Raw genomic sequence first — 6,148 nt, 5'->3', positions numbered from 1 at the left:
CATTTTAGGTGCATGTAGTGCTCTGAAATGGTGGTTCCCTGAAAGCTGGCTTTGCCTGCTCTTTGCTGATGCTGCCTTACTGGCTCCAGGGCAGCTCATTCACTCCCAGAGGGAAAGGCAAAAGAGGAACCGCCATCTAGGAAAACACCACTTGGAAAGATTCCCAGTGGCAGAAGACCCAGTCTATGTAGGCTAGAGGAACCTTGAACAGAGCCTGCCTGGTGTGGTGGTTATGTTTTTTTTTATGTCAGACCAGCCTTCCTTGGTTTTTTTTATAGGGAAAAATTGGAAGTGTGATCTTGTGTCACCTTGAGCTCCTGCAGGAAAGGTTTGACAGAAATCTAATAAATGAAGAAAGAGATGTAGGCTGTAGGCCAAAGGCTCCACATTCCAGCAATATGAGCATTATCAACAAAGTCAAAGTTATGTTGGTAGGACTAACAACCACAATCTTAAGCCACAGTTGTTACACAGGGTATTGGCAAGGAAATGTATGTATTTTTTTAAAACGTTACAAATTCCTTGGATATATTTTTAAATTTTACTGTAAAAAAGTGTATGCCACTGTTCAATACCACAGAAATTAAATCCTGTTTAGAAAGATGAATTTCTGTCACTGCTATCAGCTATTTTGGGCTGCCCAATAATAATTCTGCTAAAATTTCCAATTGTGGAGTTGGGGAATTCATAATTTGAATTCCATTGGCGTTGGCAACCATTGGAGGGTAGGCCTAAAAAAAGAAAAAGGAGGGAGGTATGACGTTCAAAATAAACTCAGAAGTCCATTCTCCAGACCGATTGTTACTCTGCACATTGCTATGGTTGGCACTAGAGCTAAAATGTCAATCATCACTTGACTTCATTATTTAAACACGCTGGAAGGTGATACCAGTTTCTTTCCTCACAAAATGACTGGGTAGGATTGTACCTGCCAATGTTGTGTTTTAGGTTCTAACAGTGATAGAAACTTACTGATTTCTTTTATCTTACATTTGAACGCTTAAACTTGGGAGTACCTAGTAGATATCCTGAGATGGCAGACTGGGGGTTGCCACCCCTTTGAGCTGACCATATTGCAAGAGAGGATAAAAGAATATAAGATTTGTTCTAAGGAAATGGTTGCCAGCAGTCCAGCTTCACCCTCATTCACACAAATGGGCAGGGAATGCCCTGTTCCTGATGATGGTAGGATAGTTGCCAGTACTCACTGAACCTGCAAAGCACTTATGTGAACAGCAGAGGTCTCTGCACCCTTACAAAATGGCAGCAGCACATACTATGTCTGCAGAATATAAGGGGATGCCTTGCTTTTTCAACCAGTTTTTACATAGGAAAATACATTTGAGCTCTCGTCTGCTTTTGGGGGGAAGGGGTATCTGAATGTTGAGAAAACTGCTTCAAAGTGGAAGACATAAAGTTTTAAACAAGATGTACCTTTTAGCTAATGTAAGGTTTATACCTAAATTGTAACATCAGTTATCTCAAATAGCCAAGGAAAGGCAGTTATTATTCATTTATTAGTATGTTTATAGCCTGCATTTCTGATAGCAGAAGCACTTCTTGGTTTTAACTCAGAACCTTGCTCTGAAATATACTTCCCTCCCCACAAAAAGGACCATCTTGAGATTCTGGATGGGTGACAGGGAACTTGGTAGGGAGGATTGGAAAGTGTGAAGGAGATACTTTGCCTCTGTTATATGTTTTGGGGTGACCTGCATGAGTTTCCCTAGATTTTATTGTTGTCTCAAGCATGGATATGTGGGGTAGCTGAATGTTTTGCCTGTGACAGAGCTATGTTGTTGTTGTTTTCCCCCATTTTCTTGTCAAAGTTACTTTTTCTTTCAATCTCACTAATTTATATTTTGGGAAATGGGTGTTTAGTGGCTAGCTATACCCAGCATGCTAATCATTTTGGAAATCTGCAAGCTTATGGCAGCTATTTTGTAATAGTCCCTGTAACTTGCTCTCATAATCCCAAATTTGCTTATTAGCAAAACAAAAACTAGAGATTATTGTGATTGAGTTCTGAAGCCAAATAAAAATCCATGTATTGAAATTATTAGGGATAATTTATTGTCATACTTTTTCTCATTGGGACCAGAATGTGTACCCATGGTATTGTTTTAAGAACTGGTCCTGAATTTTGAATCAGTAACCTAATTTGTTTGAAGTTTTGTTCAAGGTCAAGTTTAACATGAGGTTTTCAGGAAGAGATTGTTCTAATGGGGGAGGGGGGACACTTTGGTTTGGTAAAAATGATAGCAAGATCTTCCCCAAATGGTTGTGCCCAAAGCTCCACTTTCAGTTTTATTATTTTTATTACTAAGATTTCTGTGCTGCTCCATTCCTGATTAACTTTAACAGCAATGCATTAAAAGCCATGGAATAAAGCAAGAGATAAAACCAGTACAATAATAAAGGTGCCATCCAGGGGGGCTAGCCCAAACTAACATCCCCCTGCAAAAATCCAGCAGGAAAGAAGCCATCTGGAGGTATATATTTGCTGTATCGATCTTTGCCTGACTTTGCTTCCACAGACAATCCTAGGTTAAGAGGACTTTGGCAAAATGTCAGTAAGATCTCAGCTCCAAACTGTGGTAGGTGGCTATGTTTTAGCCATGATTTTTCACACTACTCCAGGACACTGCTAGATTGTATGCAAAATGGAAAAAGGTCGCTAGATCTAATTACCTGCTGGTCTCCAAATCTTAAAGAGGGCTGAGGGCAGGCACTGCCTATCAGCCCAGCTGGCTCTGAGAGTCCAAAGATGTATGGTGCTTAAGCCAGCTCTTACCTGTCAACTGAAGCCATTTAATGGCCTGCTAGAACCACTGAAATGGAGCAGAGCTTAACACCGCTGAGAAGCTGTACACAGAAAAAGAATATTATCTTTAAAATAGCTTCAATGAGCATGTTAGAGAAACACAGGTTATTGGTCTTACACATTCAGCCCTCCCAAGCATAAAGAATCACACACTTAGACAGAGTAGGTAAAGAAGTGAAAAGAATATCTTACTGACTTTATTCTTGGTTTGGTTACATCCATGTTCGGTGGAAAAGTTGAAGTTACTTGTATCTTCTGTTCTTTCCTAAGAATTAATTCACCTTTAGCCCTCATTGCTGCTAAGGGCTGCATGGAGAAAGGGGGAAAAAGTTTCTTTTCTTAGGCCCGACCGCATGGCCCAAGATGGAGGGAGGAGCAGCCAAAGCATGCTGCTTCTCCGATGGTGGAAGGAGGAAGAGAAAAAGAGAGAGGAAGTGGGAGTGGCAACAAACAGCTTCCTCTCACATAGAGAATTGCATCATGGGATCAACTCATCTATATGCTAATTGAGGCATGCTGATTTGTTAACACTTCCAACATTAACTGTGATGCTGAGTGAAAAGGTGAAAGGTCCCCTGTCCAAGCACCGAGTCATGTCTGACCCTTTGGGGGGACGCTGCTTTCGCAACGTTTTCTTGGCAGACTATAGCAGGGTGGTTTGCCATTGCTTTCCCCAGTCGTCACCTTCCCCAGCAAGCTGGGTCCTCATTTTACCGACCACGGAAGGATGGAAGGCTGAGTCGACCTGAGCCGGTTACCCGAGAATCCAGCTTCCGCTGGGATCAAACTCAGGTCGTGGGGAGAGTTTCGGTTGTAATACTGCCACCTAGCACTCTGGGAGTACATCACTGGAAATAATACCATTTTTCTTTTCTTTTTAAAAATTAGTAACATGCACAAGCATATCATAGTTTTTTAGTGTCATAATAGGTTTGGAGTTGAAGTTTAATCCATCTACCAAAACCCACTCTGATCCCAGTGAATCCTTTCCCCCAGTACCTGCTTTTACTCCCTGGAGGGAAGCCTTTTTGTTCCAATGATGTGGCAGAATGTTCATTGAAACTATAGGGGAGAGGAAAGGAAAGTGTTTCAATAGCTTTACCCTGCATATATCAGTCCCAGAACTCTTCACACCTGTTACTGTTATTTAAAACAAACTGAAGTGATTCCCTATCAAGTATTTAACACTATGTTGTGTTTGTTTCTAAAGCTGCTTTGTTTAGTGTAATGGTTAAGACATCAGGCTAGAAACTGGAAGACAGTTTCTAGTCCTGTCTTAGGTGCAAAGCCAGCTGGGTGACCTTGGGCCAGTTACCTTCTCTCAGCCCTAGGAAGGAGGCAATGGCAAACCACTTCTGAAAAAGCTTGCCAAGAAAACTGCAGGGACTTGTCCAGGCAGTCTCTGAGAATTGGACACAATTGAATGGACAAAAAAAAAAGTAAAGATATTATAAAAGTGCTTCTCAAAAGTTCAGTCTAGCATATCTAATCACAAAAGCTAGCCAGGGCTTTAGCTAATTAAAAAATTGTGCTTGATTAATTAAGTGAATCTTAATTAAATCAACATATTTCCACAAAGCCAATGATATTTCACCTCTGGAATGCCCATTTTGGAGGCTTTCTGTCTGCCTGGGTATGCTGAAAGCTATTGTCCCCACCCTCCATCTCTGCCAAATGTAAACCACAACAGAAGTGTTATTAAGACAAGCCAGATGCCTGATGAAATAGGAGCACTGCTTGTTTGAAAGCCAAAGAAAGAATAGCTCTTTTCAAGGAAGAGCTTTTATCATTTTGGTGCCTGTACTGAAAAGGCACTGGGAAATGCCTCAGCCAATAAAGTCAATGAAGTGCAATGCTTCTAATGATGAGCAGAGTGTGAGTATGTGTGAAAGATGATTAAAAGGATTTTAAAGATTAATATACAATTGAGACCAGACGTTTTCTTTTGGGACTGATGGACAAACAGTTGGGGAAAAAACCATGAAACTTTTTTTTTGTATATGATAACTGCAGCGAGATTATTGTATGTACAAAGATGGAAAGATTCAGCATTGCCCACAATGGAAGAATGGTTGGTGAAGATGATGGAACTTGCTGAGATGGCCAAATTGACTTCTTTGATTAAAGGCAATATCTATGTTTATTCCTGACTGGAAACCCCTTATGGACTTCTTGCGTAAAACAGAAAAAAACGAACTTATGATTTATGGTTTTGATGATTAGATAGGATAGATTATAGAAAGAAGATAGTCATGTTGTAACCACAAAGTAGAGATAAATTTATAATTGTACTTATAACTGCTATAAAGAAGATCGGAAGCCACTGCTTCGTATCTTTTTTCTTTCTTTTCTATTTTTCTTTTATTTCTTTCTTGCAGAGAAAGCTAATTCTCTTTGATTTTTCTTTTTCTTTGTATTAATTTGTATTAGTTTTCATCTTTATTTTTAAATTTTTAAAATAAATTATATATACATATGTATATGTGAAAGGTAGGATAAGGGGCATAAAAGGTAGATTATAGAAGATAGAGAATTCCTTCATAATGTGGTTCTAAGCCATTAAATACTTTATAGCCTATATCAGCCCTTTGTCTGGAAATGAACTAGAAGCCACCACATTAAAATCAATTTATTCTGGCTTTACCAGAAGATAACTGTTATCCCACCTGCCCTGCAAAGAGTATAGTATTAAGATATGGTCTCATATATTCTCATGACAACACTATTGTGGGTAACTTGTCTTGGTTGATTCAGTAAACTTCAAGGCTTGAGGAAAAATATGGACTCTGCCCAGATCTGTACAATTTAGTCATATAACCTAATTTCTAAGTAATGCATTCAAGAAATTTCTCAGAGAAAACTGGGAGTGTATATTGGCTCATGAAGCAATAACTCTAATCCATGTAAAATATGTTTAATTCCCCTTTTTACAAGTATATGACAGGATGAAACAGCCCTGATTTTAACATTAATACTGTTTAGAAGATTTTTAAAAATATTCTAGCTGAACAATATACTTTCGAATAAAAAGCATTATGCATTATTTATTAGCTGCTGCTGCAGCAGCAGCATATGTACTGCATAAGCCATCTTTACTCAGAAGTAAATTCCACTAAATTCAAGGAAGTTTACTCCCACAAAATGATCATAGCATGCACCTAAATTATCCAAGAGTCTTACTTTCTGGAATGGAATTTAAAGTGACTAATAGAAAGAAAACTAATGACAAAAGGAGCCTGCTGCTATTTAGAGTGGCCAGATATAAGAGGATAAGGCTTCTTCTGTTCTCCTTCTAGCTATATAAAAACCAGAATTTTAGCAGGT

This window comes from Candoia aspera, chromosome 2 (genome assembly GCF_035149785.1).
Source record: "Candoia aspera isolate rCanAsp1 chromosome 2, rCanAsp1.hap2, whole genome shotgun sequence".
NCBI classification, from domain to species: Eukaryota; Metazoa; Chordata; class Lepidosauria; order Squamata; family Boidae; genus Candoia; species Candoia aspera.
Note: the sequence above shows the minus strand (reverse complement) of the source record.